The sequence below is a fragment of the Orycteropus afer genome, unplaced genomic scaffold (assembly GCF_000298275.1).
Source record: "Orycteropus afer afer isolate SDZICR_OR568_19922 unplaced genomic scaffold, OryAfe1.0 scaffold00484, whole genome shotgun sequence".
In the NCBI taxonomy this organism is placed as follows: Eukaryota; Metazoa; Chordata; class Mammalia; order Tubulidentata; family Orycteropodidae; genus Orycteropus; species Orycteropus afer.
Genome location: NW_006922071.1, coordinates 1,560,402 through 1,572,885, shown reverse-complemented (window position 1 = coordinate 1,572,885; position 12,484 = coordinate 1,560,402).

Sequence of the window (12,484 nt, the reverse complement as noted above, 5' to 3'; positions counted from 1 at the left end):
CCATAATTTATTATGGTACACACAGATGAATGCCTTTGCATAATCAGTAAGACACAGTTATACATCTTTCCGGTATTCCCTTCATCTACATCTCTTGTTCCACATCCTCTTCTGAATTTGACTGAATTTCTCCAGTTCCCTGTTGATGTATTACTAGAATTGTTTTTGAATTATCTACAGCAAAATTTCACTTACATGTGGCATGATGCTTATTGACCTTGTAATAAAAAAGGAGTCATTGAATCTAATTGTCACTAATCACTGGGAAGTACATGGTAGTACTTATATTTAGTAAATCTCCTAAAGCTATATTCAGACTGCCAGAGGGGAGAAAGTGGGGGAGGAACAACTTAAAAACTGGTATAAATATTCAGAGTTTAACAATTAATACTTTTATATAATACAACTATAGAAAAACCCTGGGAAAGCCTAGTCCAATATAACTTCAATACATAGACATGTACATTTGAGCATATAGAAGTTGTTGCTAAAACTTCAGTTTAATTAATGTATAAAATATGAAAACAAAGCCTTAAATTTATAAGATATCATACAATATGTGTTTTTGGTCAAGAATTCTTAGAAAAGTAGTAAATCAAGTTCTGAGTTACTAGAGATTCTTAACTAATAGAAGGTGCTTTGCATATGATACAGGAGTGTCAGGTGAAAAGGAGTCTCTTACAGTGACAGTTGTGACTACAATCAATAAATGTCTAGATTTTAGAATAAATCAAATATATGCAATATTTTTTCTCTCTTTTGTGGAGTTAGCTCATGTTTGGTGATTTAGTACTAATCATTTCTTGTTCTCTTGCATGCAATTCCAGAATCTTATATTTTTTATGTGCATTAAACTTTGATCCCAGGTAATACTATCTATATTACAATAGCTGATTTTCTCTCATGATTGTTCGTATCTTTTTAGTGACACAAAATATTTTCTTTTTGTAATTTTGTAGCTAAAGCATATGCACAGTTGTACCTATATATGCATCATTCTTTAGAACTGTATTTGTGGTGCCAAATATAGGCCTTCTAAAAGATGTTTAGTGTTTGTAGTATGAGGAGGTATGACTTACCTTTGACAAGCCCTGTTCCATGTTAGAATTAGTTGTTTCATGAAGGAATGCAACATTAATTAGCCAATCCATTTCTCATTTACAGGAAGTTCTCTTTAGTAAAAAGGAGACACTTGCACCTCCCACCAAATTTTACTATTTGAAGTGATCACTCTACCAGGACAGCTCTTCTTCTTCCAGCTATCCATGTTGCTTACTGTCTTTTCTGTATGTGTTGCTCACTTACTTTCTAATTGAGCTTGTATTTTCCTCTTCTTCTTTCATTGCACCTGCCCATGCCTTTTTGTTTGCCTTATGTTTCTGACTTTTTTTTTTTTAATAATCCCTTAGACCCTTAAACTATAAACTAGTGGAGGATTAACTGCAAATGTTGTGTGATAGATACATTTACAATAACAACAACAACAACAGCAAAAGAATAGATGCTGAGGCTGCTTATGTGCAGCTGAACATTTTATCGGTTTTTGTCTCTTGATTTTGAGGTTTGGGGTCATGGTCTCATGGAACATCCCAGATAACTGACCTTTGAATAGTGCCTGGCTACAATTGCTGAACATTTTGATCAAAGATTCCACAGAAGAATCCTGATAAAAAAGTAGGAAAGTGCAAAACAGAATTTCAGTTCTCATGGATTCTGGACTTTCTGGAGGCATGAAGGGGGGATGAACCCTTGAAACTGTGGCCTTGAGATAATTTTTAAACCTTGATCTATAAATATCCCCTGAACTCTTCTTAGAAATAAGCAATAGTTTAGTTTAAGTAGTAAAATGGTTCTGCCTTTGGCATTATTGTGAGATGCCTTTAGGTCAGTTCCAACCCTTGGTGATCCTGAGACAACAGAATGGGATATTGCCCAATCCGGAGCCATCCTCACAACCCTTGCTATGCTTGAGCCCATTGTTGTAGCCATGGTGTCAATCCATCTCATTGAGGGTCTTTGTTTTTTTCTCTGACCCTCCATTTTACCAAATATAATATCCTTCTCTATGGACTGGTCACTTCTAACATTATGAACAAAGTAGGTGAGAGGAAGTCTGGCCATTCTTGCTTCTGATAAGCATTCCCACTGCACTTCTTCCAGGACAGGTTTGTTCATTCTTCTGGCAGCCCATGTTTTTCAGTATTCTTCGCCAAAACCACAGTCCAAAGGCATCAATTCTTGCCCTGTCTTCCTTATTCCTTGTACAGCTTTCACATGCATATGAGGAAATGAAAAATATTATGGCTTGGGTTAGGTTTACCTTAGCCTAAAATGTGCCGTCTCTGTTATTCAAAGATGTCTGTGGCAGCACATTTGCCAATTGCAATATGACATCTGATTTCTTGACTGCTGTTTCCAAGAATGTTGACTATGGATCCAAGTAAAATGAAATCTTTGACATCTTCCATCTTTTCTCCATTTATGATTATGTTACTTATTAGTCCAGTTGTGAAGATTTTTTTGTCTTCTTTATGTTGAGGTATAATCCATAACAAAGGCTGTAGTCTTTGATCATCATCAGTAAATGCTTCAAATCATCTTCACTTTCAGCAAGCAGGGTTTTGTCATCTGCATATCACAAGTTGTTAATGAATCTTCTTCCAATTTTACTTTGTGCTTCAGATAGTCCTGCTTCTTGTATTATTTGCCCAGCATATAGACTGAACAAGTATGGTGAAATGATGTAGGCCTGACACAAGCCCTTCCTGATTTTAAACCATGCAGTATGCCCTTGTGCTGTTCGAAAGACTTCCTCTTTGTCTGTATACAGATTCCTCATGAACACAACTAAGTGTTATAGAATTCCCAACCTTTGCAAAGTTATCTATAATTTATTATGATCCACACAGTCGAATGCTTAGCAGAGTCAATAAAAGACAAGTAAACATCTTTCTGGTATTCTTTGCTTTCAGTCAAGATCCATCTGACATCAGCGATGTCCCTCATTCCACATCCTTTCTGAATCCAGACTTCTGGAAGTCTCCTGTCAGTGTATTGCTGCAACCTTCTTTGAACTATCTTCAGGAAAATTTTACTTGCATGTGGTATTAATGATACTATTTGATAATTTCCACATTGTGTTGGATCACCTTTCTTTGGAATACAAATAAATATGGATTTCGTCCAGTTGATTGGCCAGGTATCCGTCTTCCAGATTTCATGGCATAAATGAGTGAGCACCTCCAGCACTTCATCCTTTTGTTGTAATAACTCAGTAGTTGTTCTATCATTTCCTGGAGTTTTGCTTTTCACCAGTTCCTTCAGTGCAGCTTGGACTTCTTCCTTCAATACCATTGTTTTTTGTCACATGCTACATCCTGAAATGTTTGAACATTGACCAATTATTTTTTGTACAGTGACTCTGTGTATTCCTTCCAACTTATTTTGATGTTCCTGCATCATTCAATATTTTGCATGTAGAATTCTTCAATACTGCAATTCACAGCTTTAGTTTTTCCTTTAGCTCTCTCACCTGGAGAAATGCTGAGTGTGTTCCTCCCTTTTGTGGCTCTAATTCTAGGTCTTTCCACATTTAATTATAATATGTTACTTTGTCTTGAGCTGCCCTTTGAAATCTGTTCGGGTCTTTTATTTCATCATTTCTTCTAGGCACTTTAGTTGCTCTCCTTTCAAGAGCAAGTTTCAGAATCTCTTTTGATGTCCATTTTTGTCTTTCTGTCTTTCTAATGACCTTTGCTTTATTCATTTATGATGTTCTTGATGTTATTCCAAAACTCATCTGTTTTCAGTCATTGGTGTTCAATGCATCAAATCTTTTATTTAGATAGTCTCCAAATCAAAGTGCAGTATGCACAAGGTCATATTTAGGCTCTTGTGGACTTATTTTAATTGTTTTCAGCTTGTATTTGAACTTGCATATGAGCAGTTGATGGTCTGTTCCAGTCAGCACACGGACTTATTTTAACTGATGCTGTTGAGCTTCTCTATTGCTTCTTTCCACAAGTGTAGTCCATTTGTTATCTGCATATTCCATCTGATGAGGTCCACGTGTGTAGTCACTGTTTATGTTGTTGATAAAAAGTATTTACAACGAATAAGTCATTAGTCTTGCAAAATTCCATCATGAGATAACTGGAGTCATTTCTATCACCAAGGCAATATTTTCCCAACTAATGATGATTCTTCTTTGTTTCCAACATTCTTATTTCAATTACCAGTAATTATCAATACATTTTGATTGCATGTTTGGTGAATTTCAGACTGCTGATTTTGGTGAAAATCTTCAATTTCTTCATCTTGTACTTTGGTGGTTGGTGTGTAAATTTAAATAGTATTAGTGATATCTAGCCTTCCTTGTAGGCATATGGGTATTATCCTTTCATTGACAGCATTGTGCTTCACTATCTACCTTGAAATGTTCTTTTTGATAATGAATTCAATGCCATTCTTCTTCAATTTTTCATTCCTGCCATATCAGATCATATGATTTTCTGATTCAAAATGGCTGACATCAGTCCATTTCAGCTCACTAATGCCTAAGACATCAATCTTTATGTGTTCCATTCATTTTTGACAACTTCTAATTTTCCTTAAGCTTAGTGCTCTTTAAAGAATTGTTGAATGGGATCAAATTTATGACAGCAACTTGAAAGATTGGTAGGAACTTTATTAAGAAGTGATAAGTATTAATGAGGGAAGAATGACTCATAAAGGAGGTTGAGAAAGGTTGCACAATTTGAATAAATTAGAAAAAGAAAAATAAATGCAATATTTTGACATCCAAAATGGATGTCAGAAGAGACTCCAAAACTTGCTCTTGAATGGAGAATTGCCGAAGTGAATGGAAAAAATTATGAAATTAGAGAGCTGAGCAGAAGATTTGAAAGGGCAGCTCAAGAAGACAAAGTAAAGTATTATAATGAAATGTTCTAAGATCTAGAATTAAAAATCCAAAAGGGAAGAACACACTTGCCATTTCTCAAGCTGAAAGAACTGAATGACTATTCAAGCCTTGCTCTCATTTGTTGAAGGATTCTCTGGGGTAAATATTGAACGATTCATTAAGCATCAAAAGAAGACAAAAGAGTATACAAAGTTATTTTTCCAAAAGGAAATGGATGACATTAAATCAATTCATAACATAGGATATAACCAAAAACCAATGGTATTGGAGGAAGTTCAAGCTGCAATAAAGGAATTGTTAAAAAACAAGACACCAGGAACTGATCCATTGAGATGTTTCAACAAATGCATGCACCACTGAAATTGTTTCTTCATCTATGCCAGGAAGTACCTGGCCAACCAATTGGAAGAGATTGATATTTGTGGCCATTGCAAAGAAATGTGATCCAAGAGAATGTGAAAACTGGTAGCATAGTGCCTAAGGCGCTTGACTGCTAACCAGAAGGCTGGCGGTTCAAACCCACCAGCCACTCCTTGGAAGGAAGGTTGGGCAATCCTACTTCCGTAGTGATACTGCCTCGGAAACCCAAGGAGGGGTCGCTATGAGTCAGGGCCGACTCGACGACACATAACAACAACAACAACAACATCATTAATATCACATGCAAGTAAATTTTTTCTGAAGATAATTAAAAAAATGGTTGTAGGAGTAAGGCAAGTTGGATTCAGTAGAGGATGTGGAATGAGGGATATCATTGCTGATGTCAGATGTGACTTGACTGAAAGCAACAAATAACAAAAAGATGTTTACCAGTGTTTTATTGACTATCCAAAGGCATTCCACTTTGTGGATCACAACAAATTATGGATAATGTGAATTCTAGAACACCTAATTGTGCTCATCTAGAACCTATGCATAGTCTAAGAGGGAGTCATTTGAAACAGAACAAGGGGATACTACATGTTTTAAAATCAGAAAAGTTCTACATCAGGATTATATCCTTTCACAATACTTATTCAGTCAGTATGCTGAACAAATAACCTGAGAAACTGAACTATACAAAGAAGAATTAAATGAAGAAGAATCCCCCTCTAGAATGAAGGGCTGTGAAGAAGAATACAGAATCAGGATTGGAGGAAGACACATTAACAAACTGCAATTTGTGGATGACACAGCCTTGCTTGCTCAGAGGGATGAGGACTTGAAGCACTTACTGGTGAAGATCAAAAACTACAGTCTTCAGAATGGATTAGACTTAAAAAAAAAAAAAAAAATCCTTGCAACTGGCCCAATAAACAGTGTTGCAAATAATGGAGAAAAGATCTAAGTTGCCAGTGATTTCATTTTACTTTGGTCCACAATCAACACCCATGAAAGTGGCAGTCAAGAAATCAAACTACATATAGCACTGGGTAAATCTGCCACAGAAAACTGTTTAAAGTGTTAAGGAGCAAAGTTGTCACTTTGAAGACTAATGTGAGCCTGACCCAAGCTATACTATTTTCAATAGCCTCATATGCTTGTAGGAGCTCTGGTGGTGCAGTGTGTAAGGCATTTGACTGCTAACCAGATGGCTGGCAATTCAAACCCACCAGTTACTGAGCAAACTACTTCGGAGAGATACTGCCTCAGAAACCCAAGGAGGAGTTGCTATGAGTCAGATCTGACTTGACAGCAGTGAGTATGTTGGTTTTGATTTGGTTCATATGCATGTGAAAGTTGGACAATAAATAAGGAAGACCCCAGAAGAATCCATGTATTTGAATTGTGGTGTTGATGAAGAATATTGAAATATAATGAAGTACTAGAAGAATAACACAAATCTGTCTTAGAAGAAGAACAGCTGGAAAGCTCCTTAGAAGTAAGAATGTCTAGACTTGGTCTCATCTACTTTGTTGTTTTGTTTTGTTTTTGTTTTTAATTTTTATTGTGATTTAGGTGAAAGTTTACAGAGCAAATTCATTTTCCATGCAGCAGTTTAAACACATTTTGTCTCATGACATTGAGTGCAATTTCCCACAATGTAACAGCTCTCTTAACACGTCCTCTCCATAGTTATCTCTTCCCTGTGTCCTTCTCTCCCATGTACTCCAACCACCACCCCCTAGCTCTATCCCTGTGCATACATTACTCTTTTGTTCTTTTGTGATCTATTGCTCCAAGTAGTGTATCTACCTGATGCAAATATTCAGTCCATATATCTGTCTGTTATTTGGCTGGAAGTCACAGGATTGAGTTTAATTCCAGACCAGAAGGATAGCTGCTTTCTGGGGTCTCACCAGGTTCTGTTAGACAAGAAAAAAACTTTTTTTTTTAAATGATTTTTTTGTTTTATTTTTTTTCGCATTGCCACTCCACAGAAGGAAGGTTGGGCAATCTACTTCCATAGTGATAACACCTTGGAAACCCAAGGAGGGGTCACTATGAGTTGGATCCAACTCCATGGCAGTGAGTTTGGTTTGGATTTTTGGTTCTCCCACACTGATCCTCCTCCAAGTGGTTGACACTGGTAGCCAGGCACTCTCTAGTTCTTCTGGTCTCATGAACTTATAGGCTGAGGATCTCATGGTCTACCAGTCCTTTGAACCAATTGTTTCTATGTGTCTTTGGTTTTATTCACTTCTCTTTGCTCTTGACCAGGAGAGACCCATTGTTGTATCCAGATGGCTGCTGGCAAGCTGTTAAGCTCCCAGTCACTGCTCACCAAACTAGGATGTGGAACATTGTTTTTGTGTAGTATGGTATGTCAATTGAGCTTGATGTCCCCTGTGACCATGGTCCTGAGCCACAAGTCCAACTACTCTCTCCCTCCAGGTAGCTGGCTGTGCCAAGAAGTCACCACAAGTTTGTCCCTCATCAGCTCTACTTTGTACCTGCATATTCTTGCAGCACATACAAATATGCCTGTAGATATTATCTGCCAACCTTATACATGGTCATGGGCACTTTACATCCTGCCTAGACCTACCTGATTGTTTAGCCTTCCCACCCATCTCTCCACCCATAGATCCATCTTTGCCATCACTGACAACATGATACTGTATTTGCAAAAGGGTTCATGTTTGTTGTTCATGTACCTCTCTATGTTTCCTCTTCCTAAATGCCACCATGTTGATCACACACATTGGGAATTTCCTTCCATATATAAACCTTTCCTTGACTTTTCACAATAGCAGACTACGACAAAATTTGTTCTTCTGTGATTGACTTATTTCACTCAATATAATGTACTTTCATCATGTCAGAAGCAATCAGAGAAGGATGTCATGCTTGGCAAAGTAGAGGGTCAGTGAAAAGGGGGAAGACCCTCAACAAGGTGCATTGACACAGTGGATAAAGTGGTGGACTTAAACATGGGAAAGACAGATGGTGCAGGGCCAGGCGATGTTTCATTCCATGGTGCGTATGGACACTGTGAGTTGGACCTAGCTCAATACCAACTAACAATATGTATTGGTTGTTATCACTCTTATTGTTGTTAACTACCGTTGAGTCAGACCTGACTCATAGTGACCCCTTCTTGGGTTTCCAAGGTGGTATTGCTACAGAAGTAGATTTCCCAACCTTCCTTCTGGTGGCTGGGAGTTTGAACCACCAGGCTTCTGGTTAGCAGTCAAGTGCCTTAAGTGCTATGCTACCACTCTGATTCATGGCATTCCCATGTGCAACAGAAGGAAATGTCATCTGATCCTGCTCCATCTTCATAATAGTTGGTATGTTTGAGCCCATAGTTTTAGTATTTACCGGAGCTAATCTTCAAGCACCGTATTAGACAATATTCTGTTGTGGTCCGTGGTGTTTTCATTGGCTACATTTCAGAAGTAGATTGTCGGCACTTTCTTCCTAGTGTTTTTGTCCGGAAGCTCCATGGAAACCTGCCTATCATGGACAATCCTGCTGCTATTTGAAACACTAGTAAAATAGCTTTCAGTAACACAGCAACACCCATGATACCACAGTGGTGGTGCACGTGGACTTATGTAATATACTTGCTGCTTATTTACTATCTCCCTCCTTAGAGGCAGGGCTCTGTGTCTGTATTCCCAAGTCTTTAAAAAAACACTTAAACCATACTACGTTAAGCTCTTGACTATTAAATTATGCTCATTAAGTATTTTTTAAAGGAAAATATCAGAGTCAATATGTATTTTTTAAAAATCTGCTACTAGATGTAAGAAAATATTCTTTCATGACCTTCAATCCTTAGTTTGAGTCATATCTCCCTTGAAATATCCTTTCATCATATGAAGTCTCATGTTACAATATTAACAAAAATATGCCTTTAGAAATTTGTCCCTTGCATTCATCATTTTTATTTGCCAGTACCCTATTCAAACAACAAAGAAAACCCTCCATAGCCCTTTTTTCCTTGTTTCTGTTTTATTTTTTCTTCGCATGTTCAGCCATTCCTCTTTACTGTGAATGACTGCTTGCTATTAAATAATCCCACAGCATCAACTTATAGTCTCAGAGTTGCCCTCAAATTCTTTATAAAAGTAAAAGCACAGTTTAAAGACACAACTTTTGTTTATGACGCAGGGTATTCACACCTATGATGGATCACTCTCTTTGCCATTTGATTTCCTCAATTGTGCAATTTATGACAGATTTTTAGGGCCACTGTCCATTACAAATGGCAGGTTTTAATAACTCCATCATCCTCATAAGCTTAATGAGTAAATGGCTGAGATTTCAGCCCCTTGGTGGGGAAGTGTGTTGGATTGGAGTCTCTGACAACCAGCTCACTGTTGCTATAATTAATAATGAAATGTTACATCTCTTGCTTTTTATGTGGAGACAGGGGAAGTGACAGGGATTATGGAGAGAAATAAATTTACATTGTAGCTTTATAAAGCAACCATAGTTTTAGGAGTTCAATACATGAAAAATTACTATGAGATGACAGTTTCCCAAGAAAGTAGTTATAAAAATATTTAAAGCTCTAGGCTGAAAAATCAGGACGTTATAAGAATGAAGAGAAAAGACACTTTCTTTTATCCTGTCCTTCTTTTCCTGCTGCTTATTTTTTTTTATTATTCTATCCAGATGCTTATAAAAAGATCAAAGATCTATCTAACTCGTCTCCCTGAGTGAATCTATTTCAGTCAATGTCACGACCCACTCACTTTCCAACAGTGACAAGAGTTCCTTTTGTACTCTCTTTCTCAGCTCTTCTGATAGATTACTCACACTCTCCATCTGAGAAAATATTTTATTGCAAAAATGAGGAGCTGTAGGGTTCCCCAAGTACATCTTGCCAAGAAGCTAATCCCATCGACTATTACTCTTATTTACAACAGGCTGTTGTTTTTGCTGTTGTTACATGCCATCAAGTCAGACCTGACTCATAGCAACCCTTCCTTGGGTTTCCGAAGGAGTACCACTGTAGAAGTCAATTGTCCAACCTTCTTCCTTCCAAGGAGTGGCTGGTGGGTTTGTACTGCCAGCCTTCTGGTTAGCAGTCAAGTGCCTTAGGCACTACACTACCAGAGGTCCCTTTACAGCCGGCTAAGATGCCACTCCTCCAGAATGTTTTACAATTATAAGCTTACTCCCTCCAAACAAGTGAATCAGAAGCCTCACGCTCCATGGCTGTTTAGAGGTGATGTTCAGGGTTTGGTCAGCTTTAAATTCATGAAACCTGAAGGTGGCACAATGTCATATGGTCACACCACATCAGTGAATAATAAAAAAAACACTTGCTAATTCTCAAAATGGGAAAAAAGATGATCTGAATTAAGAATCTCAGGTAAATTAATCCTATATAATCATTGTTATATGTACTTAGTTACACCTTCTCTATTTTCCTAACGCAAGTTGTCACATCATCCGCATTGCTATTCAGTATATGATTGCCCTTCATCTTCAACCATTTCAAATCTCATTTCAAATCTATCTGGAAATCTTACCTATAGAAAAGAATAGTCAAAAATGAAGTTAATTGTCTATTTAGAAAATTAAACTTATTTTATACTGAATTAATGTAACCTGACTGATTACATAAAAACTATCATGCTTTATTTTATTTATTAATTCTATAATGTTTCCAAAGTTGTAATCTTTATGGAAGCAGACAGGCTCATCTTTGTCTCAGGGAGTAGCTTGTGGGTTTGAATAGCTGAACTTTCAGTTAACAGTCAAGAGCTTAACCATCACACCACTTGTTCTTGTTGTTGTTATGTGCCATCGAGTCAGACCCGACTCATAGCGACCCCTCCTTGGGTTTCCAAGGCAGTATCACTACGGAAGTAGATTGCCCCATCTTTCTTGCAAGGAGTGGCTGGTGGGTTTGAACTGCCAGCCTTCTGGTTAGCAGTCAAGTGGCTTAGCCATTATGCTACAAGAGCTCCCATTGCACCACTAGGGCTTCTGTAATTTCACAATTAACAAAAGTATAATTTGTGTGTGTGTGTGTGTATACACATATATTTATACATAAACTCACATGATGAAAATAATTTAATAATTTTAGGAATTCAAATCAGATTGCCTGATTCATATTCAAGATGACTTGTAAGTGAATTAATAATACAGGAATCACTCTTGTCCAATCATGAGATTTATTTATTGCTTTTTACTATTAGATTAGAAGTTCAAAATCTAGTTTAAAACTAGATTAAATTTAATAACTAAAAATGCTTAATTTGGTGTAAATTGTAAATAGGCTTCTGTATTTATCATCGCTGCCTCATGGGTTCAATTTATCATTACTAGTTTCTAAACTGCCAGCATACTACAATTTTTGCATAGAGTTCTCAATTGGATTTAAGGCAGTGTATGAACTACAAGTTGAAATGGATGGATGGGTATGTGATTTTGCTAATGATCACTCTGTGCTTTCTGACAAAAGACAAATTTGCCAAGTTAAATGATCAAAGGTACCCAATAAAATTCTCCTTTTGAAGACACAGATACCTTCTAGGTATAAGATACTAGTTAAAATAAAGGTTATCCTCCAGGAATTCTTGTAGCAAAATTCATTTTACTCAATTCTTTTATAAGGACAATTAAGAATATTTCACTGATTATATAAAATAATATTATTTTATATATTACCAGCTTTGATATCTTTACATTAATTTTAGTTTATATGTTTGATATATTCATAAAAATATTTGAATGAATGAAATCACCCAGGTTATCAATTTCTAAAATGACCTAAAATGCTTTCTGAAAATAAAATATAGTTTTAGAATGAAATATACTACAGTTGTATATAAAGCACGCCCGATCAAAACTAAAATCATGGACTAAAACATGGACGGGTAACACGAAGAAGTTAAGGAATTGCTCCTTGGAATTTTAAACCATTAATTGGTGGAAGGAGGATTGTACCTGGATTGCATAGCCAGATTGGATAACAAATATGTCACCTGAGTATCTGCCGTTCTCTCCCTCCTTCAATGGCTTTTTTTAAAAACATTTATTTGGAAGGAAAGAGGTTTTACCTAGATTAGCCCCTGTCTTTTTGTTGTCCTTGTACTTCACTAAAACTAACAGTCCCAAATTCGGAATTTTCTCTCTTTAGCATCAAGTTTGGCACTTTTTTTTTTTTTTTTT